General features: G+C 47.9%; 1 protein-coding gene across 1 annotated transcript in view; it reads right to left on the reverse strand.

Moving 5' to 3' along the window:
• The window catches only part of ZDHHC7 (zDHHC palmitoyltransferase 7), a 281,602-nt gene that overhangs the window by 160,665 nt on the left and 102,285 nt on the right, over nucleotides 1-18,652 (reverse strand). The window contains exon 2 of the mRNA XM_086945852.1: nucleotides 488-569. The gene's annotated coding sequence lies outside the window, so the exon portion shown is untranslated. The remainder of the gene's footprint in view (nucleotides 1-487; nucleotides 570-18,652) is intronic.

Consider the following 18,652-nt stretch of genomic DNA (forward strand, 5'->3'; position numbering starts at 1 on the left):
ATCAACAGCTAAATAATCGCCAACCTTAGACCCAAGTCACAGATATTTTCATTGACAGCCTATCCACAAAATACACTTTCAAGTAAACCTTTTCATTGAAAAGAAACGAGCACCTTTCGCCTAAATTTTTTTATTCAATATGTAAATAAATATCAGCAGTGCACTTTCTGTGCAGACATTTCTTCTCTACTGAATACAAAGGCCTAAACTTCACGGGGAGCCAAAACTCTTACCGGCCAGCAATGGACCACTCGCTGGCAAAACTGTATAATCTTTACAATGATCTTTGTGAATGGCTAAGTTGCAAGACACAACTGAGCACTGCTGTAACGCAACTGCCTTTGATGGTGCTGGTAAATATCAGGGAAATATAAATGCAATGCAAAGCTGCTTGATCATTTATTCAAGAGTACCTCCCACAGCCTCACAAGGCACTGGCTCCAGATGTCCATGTCACTGCAAATTCAAATAAAAATGAAGGGTTTACCTTGCAAATGGAGCAAACGCTATTTGGACATAGTTGCTTTGCCTCAGGCTTCCAAGTTGCATGCAGTCATATGTGATGTGATCTGAAAAGACAATCAACTTTTAAGAAGTGTGGCTCCACAGAACTATTTGCAAGCAAAGAAACTCTTAAAAAAAAAAAGACATGCTTGGAAATTCAGTACATTGCCCATTTCTTCTGTTTGAAAATGAAGAAAACAATAGCCTTTAATGAAGAAGAGAATTAGAAAGTACACTAAGAGGTCTATTACTGATTAGCTAAAGTACCCCCTTCGTACATTATAAGGATATGGCATGTCCCCTAGGGGCTCTGTGACCATACAAAAAAATAAGGTTGAAGAAAGTTACTTTATAGTGTCATGGAACTCCACCGTGACTTGCAATATCCTTAAAACGTATGGTAAGAGCGTACTTCATTCCTTAAAATACATCAACAGAACACCCCTCTTCCTAAAAACCACTTAAATCCTTGTTGTTTTGCTCTTTCATATGAGATATATAATGTAGTAGCAGTCATGGTGAATGAAAGCAGAATCTCAGTGCAAATGTAGACACAACAAAAACAGTTATTTCTTGCAAAAATATATACAGATCAGTTTTATGTAAATCAGGTAAAATCGATGGTTAACATTACAATGTGTACATAAATGCATAGGGATTCCATTTTTCCTGCTATGAACTTCAGTGCGAAAAAATAAACTTGTTACCACTAAAACCTAAATTATGCTCCTCGCTTTTCCTTTTAGAAAAACAGATCAGAAGGAGGAAAAGGCAGTTTTTGTTGCTTTGTTTAAATTGAGCTGGAATGATGCTCCATGACTTGCATTCACCTTGTCTAGTGGCTCTGGCAGCAGGTATTACAGCATACAATTCAATTGTAACTAATTACATTTGAGCATTAGCAACATTTTGTAATTACAGGTGACTAGAGACAGCATAGCTCCACTGTATAAAGGATATAAGAGAAGCTTTTAACTGGGGCTGCAGACAAGTATTCTACACACATTATCAACATTCATGTCTTTGCTGCTGTGCATGAATATACAATTGCCTTATTTATACACATAATAAGCAAATCCATAACCTTATTTATAAGATTATTATAGAATACTGTCTTGAGTTCTGAACTGCAAGAATATCAGTGCTTGGCATGATGCTAAAATGATGCATATGACACACATATATAGATCGCCAAGTGCATATGGAATCGAGTTTTGAAACTAGGTATTGTAAGAAATTAGGCAACTGGTTGAGGGGGGTGAAACCTTTCTCAAGCAGCACATACACATCTTCTCAAGGTGAAGTCACAAGAAACCCTAAATTAACCTGTGCTCAACCCCTGCATAGTTTGGCAGAGGTCAGTCAGGCCTAACTCAGAGGCAATCTGTAAAGTATTAGTGCAACACTTCAAGCAGTAACTCAACACAAAATGATCCCATAACAGTTTAGAAATACGAGTTACTTACCTTCGGTAACGATGTATCTGGTAGAGACGATTCTAGTTGCAGATTCCTTAACGTCGAATTATCCTCAGGCGTGAGACTGGATCTGGAAAACATTTCTGCCACAGCACTCCTGCGCGCCGGGGGGAAGGCACCACGTGACTTCTCCTTGACTTCGTCCGCATTCGTGACGTCAGTGAGGATACACAAGTCCCACCCCAGCGCGCCTACATCAATTTTCTTCGGAGAACTTTCCGCGCAACAACGCGGAGCCATCCCAAACAAAACTGTGAGAATACTGGAACAGTGTGCAAAACTATACAGAAGGGAAACAAACAAATTGTGAGGGAACAGCACCATCCAGAATAGTGCCAGGTACTAAGGCACCAAGTCATGGAATGAAAGAATAGAGCGCAGCTACTGTGAGCAAGTCTGTAACCAACATAACAGCCTCTATAGAGGTAGAAGGCATGTGAAAAAGGGAACAGCAGACGAAGAACTCTACAACCATCGCCCGGAACCAGGAAGGGTTCCAAGCCAGAATGGAAGAGCAGTGACAAGTCATCCCCCAACCACACCAGCAGGGGGGGGGCGGGGGGGGGGGGGGGGGGGGGGTGGGGGGGGGGATCCCTTAAAAGAACTGAGGGGCGAGACCCAGCCAGGGGACTTCAACATCAAGGACTGTAAGAGTCAGAAGTGCAAGCAAACACAAGGAAGCAGGGCACAACAAACCCTACATTGGAGACCAAATAAGGTTAAGGCTTGCAAAACGTCGCTAACGAACCCAAAGGGGACCGCACCGGACAGAACTGATCCACGAAGAAGTGCGATCAGCTACAAGAGAAGTGGAGAAACTAGTAGGACAGACCAGGCCGTTACACAGGACAACTATTCCCTCAGAAACATCAGACAGAGGACCAGAGCAAACGGCAGGCGAAGGGCAAAAACACCGCAGCACAACACTGTAGATGGCCAAGCTATGCCCTAGTAAGGACCATAAACCACACCATCGTAATGCAGCAACACCAGGAGGGGCGAGGAACCAGCAAGTGGGAGCCCACACCCTCCAAGCGCAAGACCCGGGTATACAATAGCTACATGTACCCCACATAGGGTAGGACACGTCCCAAGAACGCATGGGAACCGGTCTTAAGGAAAAAACAATCCTGCATCAGAGGACAAAACCATAGACCTGCGGCAGAAACCACAGAAGGCTTAGTAATCAGCCAAAAACACCTCCTCACCAAAAAAGGGGGATGAACAAGCAGCCAACTGAAGAAAGGGGCCAACCAAGGAGCTGAGGGCACAGTAACCCTCACAGAAAGTGTAACAGCCACTCCAAAACCCAAAAGTAAGAGCAAGTGGGATAACGCCTCTCACCAAGACCCAGAGGATCAGTAAAACAACCTACTGAGGAGGTGGAGGTGGAGGTGGAGGTGGAGGAGGAGGACGGAGCCCCGCAAGAAGACGCTGAATGGCGGAGTCTGCATGAGTATTAAACAGCAGGATCCAGTCAAAAGGGAGGTCTATTAGACGCGCTCTAATATTTTCAGGAAACACAGCATCGCGTAGCCAAGCATGGCGATGGAGTGCCACAGTAGTGGCCATAGTACAGCCAAGAGCATCGGCACCATCCAAAGCTGCACAAAGAATAAACGCAGCCAACTCTCTTCCAACACATGGACCCGCAGATCAGCACAGGCACACTCATGAGAGACATGAGAAAGAAGGGACTCCACAGAATCCCACAGGCTGGAAGTAGCCCTGGTCAACACACACACACAGTGTTAAGCGCCCACAAGGCAGCACTGGAAGAAGCGAAGACATTAGGTCCCCATGAATCTAACCACCGGGCCTCTCGAGACGGAGGAAACAACACCACAGGCAAACACAGAAAGGCATTTCGCAGTAGAGCACCTTGAGTAGAAGGGTGGAAATAAAGATAGACCGGGTCGCGCAGAGCAGGACGATGGCGATGCAGTAGTGCCTGAGGCACCAGATCGCCTGTGGCAGGGGGCGCCCACATAGGAGAATTATGAGGAGATGCTTCAAAAGGAAGGACAACTCCCGTCCACCAGTGCCCTGGTGGAGAATCTCCAAGAGGTTGTCTGTAGGAAATGGAGTGACAGGTTCACCCATCCTCAGAATTCCACCAGCCGTGGAAATAGCCCGACCAAAGGCCTCAGTAGGGTGCCGCTGAGGAGAAAGTAATTCCTACGTCGGTGGCGGTTGCAGACTGAGCCGCCCATCCCCAAGTCCAGGGGGAGCGGCCAGCCCCAGAATAGAGGAGGATCCACAGAGGGATAGGAAACCTGAGGGGCCCCAGGGGAGGGCGGAGAGGCCGGTGGATAAGCCAGCCGCAAGCCACGGAAAGAAGGGTTCGAGGATTTAGGCCGTGGGGACGGCGAAGAGCCTTCCCTGGAAGATGCCGGTGAAAAGGCACCAACACGGCACCCTCTCTCCGGGGAGAAACCCACCAACAGATGATGTCATATAGCTAATTCTTTTCTACATACTGTGTTAAGTTAGCATGAGCTTATTAAATGTTTAAACGCCTTTTTTCCTTTCTGCTTCATTTTTGCACACAACACATAATTGTTGTTTTAGCTTTCAACCCAGAAGAGCTTCGTGATTTACTTGAGAAATAATATGTTATTGGTCTGATATCAGTTTTGCTCGGTACTCTGTCTGCACAGTGAGTGCTGAAGGCTCCAAGGATAACTTGACACAGTGTTGTTGTAAGGTCTGAACTTCGCACCTCTATAGACATAACACACATGCTGCTGCCAAAATCTGGCTCTAGGCGGGTTTTATATTGTTGTGCTGAACACACACGAACACACTTGATGTGCTTCGCATGCAGATAGCTGGTGGAAGATGATGTGATCTTCTGCCACTGAGATTTTGAGGTATGGGCCCGCCCTGCTAAAACCCAAATGAGACCTTCATAGATCTAAAAATACTATGCTAAATAAGGAGGGTGAGAATTAGGTATTGTAAATTCCTATTCATTACAGCATCTTAGTATGCTGTCACCGTTTGCTTTCTATGGACTAGTAACTATGCTGATAACTTTGTTTCTTATAATATGTTTGCTAGTGTTATATAAGATACTGCGTTTGAGAACCCTGCATTAGTAAATAAATATTTCAAATATCAACGTGTCCTCATTTACTCCACGTTCTGGTTTGAAATGATTATATAGCGAAAGAGTGTTCATGTGTTCCACAGTTCTGTAGGAGAACAGAATTCCCGCTACAATGACAGACCTCTGGAGAAGAAGGGCCCTCAGGAGACTAATCCAGAACCAGACGCTGACGCGGATCTGTGAAGTCCGCCATCGGCGCCTGATCGGCGTCGACCGGCGCCGAAGGGAGCCTCCGTGGCGCCGGGCCGACTCCTGCCACCACGTGCTCTCCAGGAGAATGGGGTGAGGTAGATGCCGGAACGGATAAGGTGCGGCGCCGAAAAGGAGGTGAGGAAGGGTTCCGGTGACGAAACGGCGCCGGCTCGACCTCTGGTGAGGCAGCCGCCTGCTCAGAGGATCAAGGGGGACTCAGGGACAAGCCCAGAGTCCCGGCGATCGCCTGCGACACTACGGGGAGCCCCGTAGGGATTTGCGGTGAGGCAAGGACACTAGGCGCCGAAGAGGGGAGCCCCGAAGGACTACACCTCAAAGACGCCACTCTCCTACGACCCGAAGTCGAAACCTTTGGCGCCGGAGACGCCAGCGACTCCGCGGAAGTCCCCGCACAAGGCAAGGGATCCGCAGACTTCACAGGAGGTGGAGGAAGGGCCAAAGAAGCCTGCAGCGCAGCAGCCTAGGCTGTCATTTGGGCCCGAGCCGCCTCTGCACCGGGAAACGGCTGGTTGGGAGGCGACAGGTAGGGGCGCCTGTTCCGGGGGGAGCTGGCGCCCACTGCGGAAGGAGGACTGGGCCTCAGAGACAAACTGAAGAACATACGAGCCGGTGAGCCACGCCCAAAGGGCCGCTGCGACAGGCGATTTCGCAGACAAAACAAGTGGATCCTTGCTTCCGAGGTAGGGGATGGATGCTGGGACAACACCGACCTGGATAAGCGCGCCACCAGCAACTTCATCCGGCGCTACCGCCGTGATTTAGGCTTAAGTACTGGCAGGCGTGGCAACTCTCCAAGTCGTGGTGCTCACCTAGGCATCACATGCAAATCGGGTGAGTGTCCGTCGCGAACATGGGACGTGCACAGGAGGTACACGTCTTGAAGCCCGAAGGCATTCGCACACTGTTCCACGTAATGCCAAAGCGTTAAAAAGAAGAGAAGGCCTGAAAACAGGCCAGGACACAATCCGAATCCACGTTGCACGCGGAAAGAGAAAAAACTGATGTAGGCTGACTTCACGAACACGGACGATGTCAGGGCCGAATCACGTGGTGCCGCCCACCCGGCGCGCAGGAGTACTGTGGCAGAAAAATTTTCCGGATCCAGTCTCACGCCTGGGGTTAATAATTTTTCATAAATAAAACTAATCCAAAATGACAAAAATCGAATCAGTAGAACCGGAGCTATTCAATTTAAATGGTTTTAGTAAAAATAGTGGCAAATGCACAACATGCCAACTGTTGATATCTGGGCACACCGGACCGGGACAAGGTCACAAGTTCAGGCTGAGGGCGGGCTGGCTACAGGGACCAAGTTAGGCCAGCTGAACAAAGTTCCTGAAATCCTGGTTTGGTTAGCAATGGAAGGATCCGCATCAAAAAATATTTCGCACAGCCGTAGCTATTGTGCCGGTCCTGAGATGAGGAAAGGCTGGAATGCGAAGTCTTGCATTGGCATCAAGGATCCTGTCGACAAGGGCTTACAATGCAAAGTCCGCCTCGAGTATGTGTTGCGTAGTCAGGGCGATGCGCTGGTTCCAAGGAGGAGTCTGACATCGTTAGCAAGGCTGCCGTTCGCAAAGGATGTGAGGGCCTGAGCAGAGGACGTATCATGCAACAGCAGTTCTGATGGGCGACAGGCTGCGAAGCTGGTCTTTGTGGTGGTTCAGACTCAAGCATAAGCGGCGATGTGTCTGTTCTGCTAAGGTTTATGCCACGCAGCAGAGGAGATTTGTCCACTCCGTTGGATCCACAAAAGCTGGCAACACACCTTAGTCCTACTTATTAGCATCCTGGACTGGGATGGGATGGCACTACTTGGCAGGGTAGATTCAGAGATGGTAGAGTCCAAGTGCAGGTGCAAGGTTGTGTGAAGTCTTTTTTGTCACCGAGGTTTCAGATCAGGAGGCCAGCCAACTAGCCCTTGGAGTCACTCTGGGGTAATGAGTTCAAGAGAGACAGGTCCAGTCTGTGTCACCCAGGCAAGAGTGCAGCAGATCAAAATGGCAGGGCAGAAGTCCTTCAGAGAGGCAGTCCAGGACAGTGTCAGTCCTTTCAGCAGCACAGCAGTCCTTCCTGGCAGAGCATGGATGTGGAATTCCTATAGCCCGACCCCCGGGACATATTGTTTGGGGTCAAGGGCAACAAGTTTCCATGTGTATTTTGTCCTTGGGACAAGTAGGCCCAACCCCCACATCACAAACCCTTTGACTACCAGTTTACAGTACCACATTATGGATCAGGGAAAGGATTTGCCTGCAGTTAACATAATATGTGTGCCCATGTGTTAATGCTGTTAAAACTTGTATTCATGGTCCATTAATGCAAAACCTTTGTTATTAGGGTGCGCGATCTAAGGACATGTTGTAAGTTCAGACAGTGCGTACAGTATAAAAACGTGTACACACGTTTTCAATATTTAGCATTTTGAGGCTGTGCATTCTGCTCCCAGAACGCTCTCTGATTAGATGTAAATATATGCAGAAGCTTGAAAGCAAGAGTGATTATTCTTTGCTTTCAAAATAAAATGTTCCAAAAAAATGCAAAAACATTTTGCTAAACTATTGTAACATTTTAGGTACCGTTTTCCTGCAGCATCATTTAGTAAAATGTGTTGATGTATGCTAGTGTTTCCCAAAAATATTCATAATGGAAAATCAGTGTAAGGGGTTTTAATAAGATTATAGGAAACAAAAATAAACAAGCAATTTGTAGAGCCAATAGGTCTCAAACTGTTGGTCAGCCTTTTGGTTTTGTCAATGCGTGACTTGTTTTGGCATGTTTTTAGGAAAACCTTATTGTGTGGGAGCTGCCGGGTCCTCATTATAACAAGCATTGGCAAAAGCAAAAAGTTATTTGGTCTCAAAAAGCACACATTGCCACAGTACTTCCTGGCACTGAATAAAACGACTATGTGTCGGTTATGCTCCTTGTGAAAGAACGGAATGCTGTCACTCAGTGAAGCTAGCCGACAGGGAGAGAGACAGAATTTTAATAAACACAAAATGTCATGGTTAACGCCAGACCTAATCAGGGGCCCAAATATTAAATAAAGTCTCAATATTCACTCATGTCCTTGCATTAAGTACAGATATACGACTTTAATGAATTCACAAGACTTTACAGAAGTAGGCCAAGAAACAGTCCTTCTAGAAAATATTTGTGAGCTGCATTTTAGCAAGTTCACTTTCCCTCCAACCATTTTTTCCCCAACCCTGAAAAAAGTTTTATGTCTGCCATTGTCAGGAGTAAATGTCCAACCTTTCTCAGTATGGGAAAAGTTTAGAGAATAGTTGGTGAAAAACCTTAAAACATGCAAATTAGTAGGTTTGCACAGACTCAAACGGGCATTGCAACCCTGAAACTGATGCTTACCTTCAGCGCTAGTATATAGATCTGATGAAACTTGACAACATATGGGAATAGCTAATATCCAACCCCTACTATGGAAAGAGCCCTGGCATAATCAGAGAGGCTATTTTGGAGCCCTTATATAATGAGATTGCTGCCATAGTTTGTCACTGCATTACATGGCTCTGAAGGGACAAGTGGATTTTGTCACAGGACATGTAGATTTATGAAGCAAACTGCCCAATGGACAAGTAGATATTTTATTAAATCCCACACCCCTGCAGAGTATCCACAAGGTCATGGGTGTACTGACGAGTTGGTGTTTGAAGTCCAGCATTTATACCCAGTTGTGCCTTAGAACTGGGAGACAAGCTTTCAGTAGTTTCCCTTTTAAGTCTCCATGCATCCTGTTTTCCCTTTCCTAGCATCCAGACTATCTGCAGGGGTATGCAGTCCTTTGTTCGGAGGCCGGGGCCAGCCTATTTAAGTGTAAGTAAGTAGGGTTGGGTCCATCTCCACCCTTACATCCAGCCAGTGATGGTCAATCCATGCAAACCTAAGCTTTTTATTGTGTGTGGCTGTTTAGAAGGAATACACAAAGCCCAACTGTCAGCTACACCCCGCCACGTGACCCAGAGACAGGCCACAGGCACTAAATGGCTAAGGAAGAAAAGTGCCAACTTGATAAAAGTGGTAATTTCAAAATTGTTACTTTAAATCCCACTTCACCATAAGTTAGGATTTTTCATTACATGTCCAGACACAGACATGAAATGGTTACCTCGTCCCATTTGACATTACAGCTTTTTAAATGCAATAAGGTACTCTAATTTTATCCTATGGGAGAGGTGGACCTTACAGTAGTGAAAAAACTAATTTAAGAGTTTTTGACTCCCATGACAGGTAAAACTTAAAAGTACAAGTCCAACTTTTTAAATGCACTGCACCCTGCCCTCTGGACACATGGCAGTGAGCACATGCACTTTAGCATTAATTAGCAGTGGTAAACTGTGCAGAGTCATGAAGCCAGAAAAAATTAGATCAATGAAGTAGGTGGCAAAAAGTTTAGGGGAAAACCACCTTAAATCTTATAAGTTGAACAGATATGCCCAAAACATTTATCTTGAAGTATGCCAGTACACAGGAGCCGACTGAAGAATATTTATGTAGGAATTCTACGATTAATTTGTGGTATTCCATTTTTCAAAATATTACAAGTTTGAAAGAGGAGTTTGAGGGTCAGTCACTTTAACCAGATCTCCTGACAACAGATTAATGAATAGGATTCATTTGTTTACAACAGAATATGAAAGGTTAGGTATTTCTCAAAACACTGTGGGCTTGCATTAAAAAGCCTAAACACCATTTCCACTAGTCAGCTACCTATCCCACTATGTTGTAAGGGACTGGAAAGCATCAAACTTTATTAGGGATAATATTTCAAAACACTATGAAATCACTTGACTAGTAGGCCTCGGTGTACTGAAGAATCTAAGCAGGGAAAGAAACAGTGGCAAGCTATAACTGGAAAAATGGATGTATCCAACCCACGAACCAAGAGCAAGATTCACCAACTAATCTGACAAGCGTTATACCAAAGTATGTATTTGGAAAATGCTGTTAAATGCACGGACGTTAATGTAGCATAACTGCCAGACCTGCTAACTTTGGAGGAGGGGTGGGGTGGGGAGGGAGGGGAAAACATGAAATGAAATGAAAAGGGTTTTTATAAAGCGCATGGCTACATGGAGGCATCCCAGCGCTGTGACGTTAACTAGAGATTAGAGAGCTTCTACGGGAAGAGTCAGGTCTTCAGAGGTTTTTGGAATGTTTGAGTTTCGGCATTGCCTCAACATCTGTGATTGTGAGCAAATTACTTAATCTCCCAGAGCCTAAAAAAAACCCTGACCTTGTAACATGTAAAACACCAATACCTTGGTCAAGTGGAGCGGAATGTGTAAAGTGTTCCAATACCTTTGGGCGAGTAGAGAGAAGAGGGAGTTAGGGGTAAACCACAGGAGTGGGTGGTGGTGAGGGAGAGGGTCTGCAGACATCTGCACTTTGTAAGAGTGCATGTGGAAGATTTAAAAAAAAAAAAAGGAGTTTCGGCACCTAGTGGAAGGACACTGGCCACAGAAAGTAGTACTTGCTCCATGATGCTCCAAAGCATGGATAAAGACTTGAAACCTAGGAGGAAATTGGAGGTCAGGAGGAGCCACTGACAAATATGAAGGCAGGAAATCAGAGTAGCGCGGGAGCCAAGCAGTGGTGATTAAAGGTAAGTAATGTGCGGGCTCTAAGCCCCTTTTTAGATTTTTTTTGTTTTCCATTACAAGAAATTTTGCAAGCACAGTGCAGGTGAAACCTAAAAAATGGGACCAAAAAGGAATCCTTAACTAGCCAATCAACATGATTCTAAATTGCTACTGATCAAAAAGTGTGCAATACTTTGACACCCATGCCAAAACCCTATAAAGGTAACACTACATTCTACACATGCTTCCAACCCCAAATATAATCATTATAGTTTAATCACCCTTCAACTAGAAGTTACATAGAAAACAGCCACACTGCATATTCAGAGGACATGTACTGATCCCCTAATGTCTTGCTTGGATAAACGCAGAGCAGGACTGCATTTATCCTTATGATGGAAAACATGTATTCCCACAGAGATTCCTATCACAATTAACAATTACACTGCTCAGAAGCAACAAGATTCACTTATGCCTTAAAGAAGACCAAAATGTAACACGTAAATGAGACAGACAATATTCGGGTCCAATTTTGAGTTGAAAGTTTCCAGAAAGGTTATTAATGGGTTTTCTTTGCCCAGAGGATCCAACCAGGAAATAATGATGCCAGCTGCTCACCACGCCTACTGGCATTATGGACCTTTATTCCAGTAACAAGGAAACAAGTTCCTATGTTAATTAATGCTCCTATAGCTAATGCTGTCACATGCTATTTGCCACCACCACTGGCTGCTCCTAACTAGCATCGCACTATGCCATTTTCCACCACCATTAGCTGATTTTCCAACTCAGGGCACTGCATAGCCTATACATCCAGAACGACTAGCACCACTGCCTACAAGGATGATACGCCCACTATCCATGGCTCTCGGCTCACCTGCAGCCAGGACACCATAAAAATGGAGGTGAAATAGTGTGAAAAAGGAAAAAGATGTCAACAGGCCTTCCCCATTAATAAACCCAAGGTCTGGAACAACAAATTTAAGAACGGAGGCATCTATGTAAAGAAGACTACTTCATGACGAATTATGAGTCTGCCTCTTCTCTAACTACCAAGTTTCCCTTCCAACAAATTATTGAATGGATCTTTGCCTTTGATCCGGTACAGCTCTAGTTAGGTTTGTGCAAAAAAAAAAATAGCCTGTTATCACATAAATACATACACTACACACAATAGGTCACAGCGGCAGTTGAAAGACCTCTGTAAACAAGTCCCACAAAGCTAGTGAAAGAATATCATCATTTGATTCCCAGTCAGAAGGGAAGGACAAGAGGTCCTTGGGGTTGCCACCAAGATCAGAGGAGAGAACTGCTTGCATTTAGACAAAGCACTTCTGGAGTGAACAGCTGTATCACCAGACTGGACAATGGCAAATAGCACCATGTTCCGGCATTCATCATCCGTGCTTCAAACCCATGCAAGTTCAACAAGTCGGTGTTGTTTAGAAGGGTGAAAAATCATGACTGCATTTCATTTAACACCAATCATTACACTGATTATCTGTTCAATAGTATACCAACAACATAATATCCCACCAAAAGCCTTACATTGTTAAGGTTAAACCTAGAAGACAAAGCAAGCTGTGCTGCTGCAAAAGAGCTAATGTGGGCTTATCAAGAACTTATAGGGACTTACAGCCTGCCCACTACTTACCACTGATTGGGTTTTTTGTTACTTATTTGCTAGCTTCCTACTGAAAAGCTTTCCTTGTCCCAGTTTGTCCATAATGTGTTTCTCCCTCCTCTAGAGCACATCATCTTTACCTTCTCTCTGACTGGCTGGTTTCTATTCTTCCACTTTTCTCTTTTTTTGTCCAAGTACTTCATGAGAATTCTTGTGCTTTCCAGTGGTCTCCCTCGTGTGCTTCTTTCCCGCTACTAAATATCCACACAGGTGCTCTGTGTTCCTGTCACCCTCATTTTGCAAGCTCTCCCCTTCACCAAACTTCCTCACTTTACATGCTGCGTGATGGTTATCGTGTATGCTTCTCATCTGCCCCCTGTGTTGCACTCTCGTGTGTGTTACTTTTCTTCCCCCATCCACTCCCACCTTCTTTAAAAAAATATATACATATATTTACTTTAAGTGTGGCGAAGACCATGCAACAAGTTGATGCTGGCAACTATACTATAATAATAATTTTAAAAAAAGCTTTCACATTACAACTTTTATATTTTTGTTTATTTACCAATACATTTCGGGTCGATAAATAATAAAATGGCATCCAAGTCGTGCCTCATGCGCACACCTACAAAATGCCACAGAGGTGTCATCATGCTTTTTTTCTTTTGAGCATGCTGGGCAGCTTCTCCCTGATTCTGTACAGCCAAAAGGTGCCCTTTTGGCTTTTGCCAATGCTGGTTTAGTTCACTTTTCAGTAAAACCTTCTGGCCCATTATCTTTTCTCCTTCTCAAAATATCTGCCACGCCCCTTTCTTTGCTCTGAAACTGGTAGGTAGCACGCCATTTCAAATCTAGGCGGCTGTGGCCTAAAGAGAACTTTCTGAGGGCATGGAAAGAACAGCAGCCTCCTTTTTCATGGACGAGCATCCCCAAGCTCGGTTCTTATGCTCCACCTATCTTTCTTTGATACTTCTTGGGAAAACGTGTGCTCTAAATGTAAGACTAGAGGCAAATAATATCTATAGGCACATAACATCTGGAGGCACTCGCACATGCACACTCTCTTGCTTATGCATAGCAGCACTGAGACACTTGGTGCCTGCCACATTCACAAGAGTTTTTTTATTGTTGTATTTATACTAGACACTTTCTTTACTTCACACTCGGGCAAGGTCTGTCATTCCTTAAGTGAATGCAGAAAAAAATCCTATGGTTGAATTCCAGTCTTGGGTGGCCGGATTCATTCATGCTGGTGGCACAACTTAGTCTGCAACCATTGCAACACACACATCCAGTCTGATAACGAGTCACCTCCTTCCTTATTTATTGGCAGTGCTTGCCACGACAAGAAGGAACAGTCATGGAGAAAATTAATCACACTGCTCTGCTCGTAATTACAGTGTGCTGAAGAGCAATATCTGGAATACACAAGAGTCCCACGACCGCGTTATGAAACCTCCAGGCTGCTATCAACTCAGGTGACTGCTCGAAACCACCACACCGCCCAGCACACGCTAAAATGTGGCTAATTAGAGGCAAACCAATATTATGTTAAACAGAACTCAGGGAGCAGGGTTGGCTACGGTCAACATTCTAATCCGGATTTAAGAGGCCTCTAAAATACAGTGGTGCCATCATGCGTCACGCGCCTGGCATCTGAAACAGCCATGATAAGAACGCGTCCCACTGATGATCTCAGGCACCCTAAGTCTCCCGCCAAAACCTTACTCACGAACATAGGTGGAGAGAGATCTTGTAGAGAGAAACAAAGAACAATTCGAGCCTAAACTTTAAACCTTCCAAGGGAGCTGAAGTCGCTATAACGGACACACATAGTGATTACAAGCTTCTATGTATGATTTGCTGTTTTTCAGAATGAGGAGCTGTACATTTCTTTGCTCTTATTTATGGTTCATGTTTTCTTGGAGAAATTAAAGGCTTTATTATTGTAATATTAAAGGGCATTTCCCAATCTTTTCATCAGACCGATAATAGCTTACAACTTTCTCCCTGGGCCCATACTGGACTAGGAGGACCCAGATTTACCAGGACTTGGCCCTGTAACATGAAAACCTGTTCCATAAAAGGGCCCTTATCACACTTCATCCAGTGAGTATTGAGGGACATGTTTTTATCCTGAAAATCTAAATTAGACCCTTATCGGACACGGGGAATGCGCTTCTGATACATATAATTTTGTTTTCCTTCCCTTGTTCTGCAGCTATTGTTTCATGGATGTTTTTATTACTTTACATAACCATGATGGCGAAATTTTAACTGACCTCTATACGGATGTTCGCTCAAACATAAGCTAGCAGTTTCCCCCAAAAAATTAGTAGTTTGCTCTTTATGTCTGTTAGACGGACCGGGAGGGTCGGCCGAGGATAAGGGGAGCGGTCTTCAGGGAGAGCCGACTCCAGGGACCGTACAGACAAGTAACTTCCCCCCCACAGACGGACACCACACAAGGGTAAGGTTTAACGAGATTTTATAGGCGATTCTTAAAGTACGATCAAATGGTACCAGGAGGTCTGGACTCAGGGGTCCCCTCGATTCTGGTCTCTGGTTTGGGGAAAGGGTAGCGGGACAGTCTTGATTACCAAAAGATGGAAATAGCTCTCAATCCTCGAGCTCGGCGTTCTAGATGATCGGGCCGCGGCGGAGCCAGCAGGTCCCGAGATGGACGAAGGAAGCGACGGTCCGCGGCGGAGCCAGCAGGTCCCGATGAAGATGATGGTTGCAAACGGTCGGCGGCCACGCCAGCAGGTCCCGACGACGATGAAGGATTCCGAAGGTTACGAAGGTTGCGGCAGCACCAGCAGGCAGGGAGATGGTGCACAAGGCAGAGCTACGGCAGCGCCAGTAGTCCGTCAAGGATGAGTTCTTCTTTACGTCTCTCGACTCCAAGATACAACTGCCTTCCTGCTCTGGAGCTGCCCCAGTTATAGGGCTGGTGTTCTTTGATGTCCGGACCCTCGCACTTGGAGGTCGGGAGGTCCGGGATGGGGGAGTCCAGACACCCAGCAGGGGGGTGGGGCCAGCGCCCGGGGAGGCGATGGGCGAGCGGCACTTGGCGGGGAGAGCCATCGACACCTCGTTCTCCCATTGACTTGCCAAGTAGCCTGCTCACCTCCTGGGTGGATGGTGGTGCCGGGATGTCTGAGGTCTGGCCAGGCCCAGGGTTGAGGTCGATCGGGGGCCAGGCGGCCTCGTGGTGGAGTGTCCAAGATGGCGCCCAGGATGGGCGCGCGGGCCAGCAGTGGATCGGGTCCACGAGGTCGATATGTTCGAAGGCAGGGGTCCCTGCGGGGACGGAGGACGTGCAATGGTGGTGTGTGGTACCTGTGTGACCGGGCTCGGACCGGGTTGGGCCGGGGGAGAGCGGCCCTTCATGTGGCCTGTCCAACATGCGTCCCCCCCAGCTGAAGGCGGGGAGAGTTACCCATCCTCTTGGGGACTCTCCTCGTCGAGGCGGAAGAACCGGGACAGGCCATCTGCGTTGGCGTGATCCGGCCCAGGCCGGTGTTCAACTGTGAAGTCCATCCCTTGTAGGGAGATGGACCAACGTAGTAACTTCGGGTTTTCCCCCCGCATCTGCATCAGCCACTGCAGGGGTCGGTGATCGGTCTGCACCCGAAAGTGTGTGCCAAAAAGGTAGGGCCGGAGCTTCTTGAGGGCCCATACCACAGCGAAGGCCTCCCTCTCTATGGTGCTCCAGCGTTGTTCCCGTGGTAGGAGGCGCCTGCTGATGAAGGCCACTGGCTGATCAAGGCCTTCGGTGTTCACTTGAGACAGGACTGCCCCAATGCCGTGGTCGGAGGCATCCGTCTGGACGACGAACTCCCGGCTGTAGTCAGGGGCCTGGAGCACAGGGGCGGAACACATGGCGGCTTTCAATTGTTCGAATGCTGTTTGACACTCTGGGGTCCAGTTGACTTTCTGGGGTTGATTTTTTGACGTGAGTTCTGTGAGGGGCCCCACGATAGTACCATAGTCTTTCACGAACCTTCGGTAATAGCCCGTGAGGCCCAGGAAGGCTCGTACCTCGGTCTGGGTGAGGGGTGGCTGCCAGGACTGGATGGCGGCAATTTTGAGCTGCAGAGGGGCCACCAGGCCGCTTCCCACCTGGTGCCCGAGGTAGGTCACAGATCCTTGCCCAATTTGACATTTGCTGGCCTTGATCGTGAGGCCAGCTCGCTGAAGGGCTTGTAGCACTGCTTGGAGGTGGTGGAGGTGCTCGGACCAATGGTGGCTGTATACAGCGATGTCGTCTAGGTAGGCGGCACTGAACCCTTCAAGCCCCGCCAGGACCTGATTGACGAGCCGCTGAAATGTTGCTGGGGCATTTTTCATGCCGAAGGGCATGACCTTGAAATGGTAATGCCCATCGGGGGTGGAAAAGGCAGAACGTTCTTGGGCCCGGGGTCTGAGGCCGATTTGCCAGTAGCCCGCCGTCAGGTCGAAAATGCTGAGGTAGCGGGCAGCTCCCATGCGGTCGATTAGTTCATCCGCCCGGGGGATGGGATGTGCGTCTGTTCTGGTGACCGCATTCAAGCCCCGGTAGTCGACGCAGAACCGGAGTTCCGGTGGGGTGCCAGGGGCGGCCGCTTTGGGGACCAGTACTACAGGGCTGGCCCAGGGGCTGTCTGAGGGCTCGATGACCCCGAGTGTGAGCATTTTGGCTACCTCTTCCTGGATGCAGGCCCGTACCCGATCTGGCACGCGGTAGGCCCGGTGGCGGATAGGGGGGCTGTCCCCCGTGTCCACATCGTGCACACACCAGGAAGTGACCCCTGGGGTGAGGGAGAACAGGTTGGCGAACTGTGACAGGAGGACTCGACACTCCTGGTGTTGCTCTCGGGTGAGGGCCTCCGAGAGTCGGACCCCATCCACGGAGCCGTCTTTCTCCTGAGTCCGTAGGAGGTCAGGGAGGGGCTCGGAGTCCTCTTCAACCCCATTGTCGGTGGCCATCAGGAGGCCGAGTTCGGAGCGCACAAAGTGGGGTTTCAGTCTGTTAGCGTGGAGGACCCGGAGGGGGTTCCGGGAAGATTCCATGTCGATGAGATAGGTGGCAGGACCCTTGCGCTCGACTACTTTGAAGGGCCCCGTCCACTTGTCTTGCAGGGCGCAGGGTTCGGTGGGGGACATCACCCATACCTGTTGCCCAGGTTCAAATTCGATGGAGGAGGCATTCCGGTCATACCACCTTTTCATGTCCTCTTGACTGGCCTCTAGGTTGGCTTTTGCCAGCTCTCTGAACCGCCGGGTCTGGTTGCGGAGTGTTAGGAGGTACCGGAAGACATCTGGTGGGTTCTTTAGAGGGGGCATCTCCCAGCCCTCTTTGACTAGGCTGAGCGGCCCCCGCACTGGATGTCCATATAGCAGTTCAAACGGGCTGAAGCCCAGGGACTTCTGGGGAACCTCTCGATATGCGAAGAGGAGGCACGGCAGCAGTACATCCCACTGGCGACGGAGGGGTTCTTCCAACCCCCCGATCATCCCTTTGAGCGTGCGGTTGAACCGCTCAACGAGTCCGTTTCCTTGATGGTGATAGGGGGTCGTGAATCGGTAGGTAACCCCGCACTGTTGCCAGAGGGACTTCATATATTTGGAAATAAAGTTCGTGCCTCTGTCGCTGACGACTTCTCGGGGGAAGCCCACACGGGAGAAGATCCCCATTAGAGCCCGGCCGACTACCGGGGCTGTCACAGTTCGCAGGGGAACAGCCTCGGGGTAGCGGGTGGCGTGGTCCACTAGCACCAGGATGAACCGATGACCTTGTTTTGTGCGCGGGTCCAGGGGCCCCACGATGTCTATCCCGACCCTCTCGAACGGGGTGGTGACCACGGGAAAAGGTTGCAGGGGGGCTTTTAGTTTGCGGCCGCTCTTTCCACTGGCTTGGCACGTGGGGCAAGATCGGCAATGCTGGTGTACATCGTTCCTCATTTTGGGCCAGAAGAAGTGGGTCACCAGACGACTGTAGGTTTTATCTTGACCCAGGTGTCCCGCCAGGGGGACATCGTGGGCCAGGTTTAGCAGAAAGTCTCTAAAACGGAGGGGCACCACCAGTACTCGGCTGGCCCCCAGCTCCGCGATTCTTTGCTCACTGTACAGCAGG

Source organism: Lissotriton vulgaris, chromosome 12, assembly GCF_964263255.1.
Source record: "Lissotriton vulgaris chromosome 12, aLisVul1.2, whole genome shotgun sequence".
NCBI lineage: Eukaryota > Metazoa > Chordata > Amphibia > Caudata > Salamandridae > Lissotriton > Lissotriton vulgaris.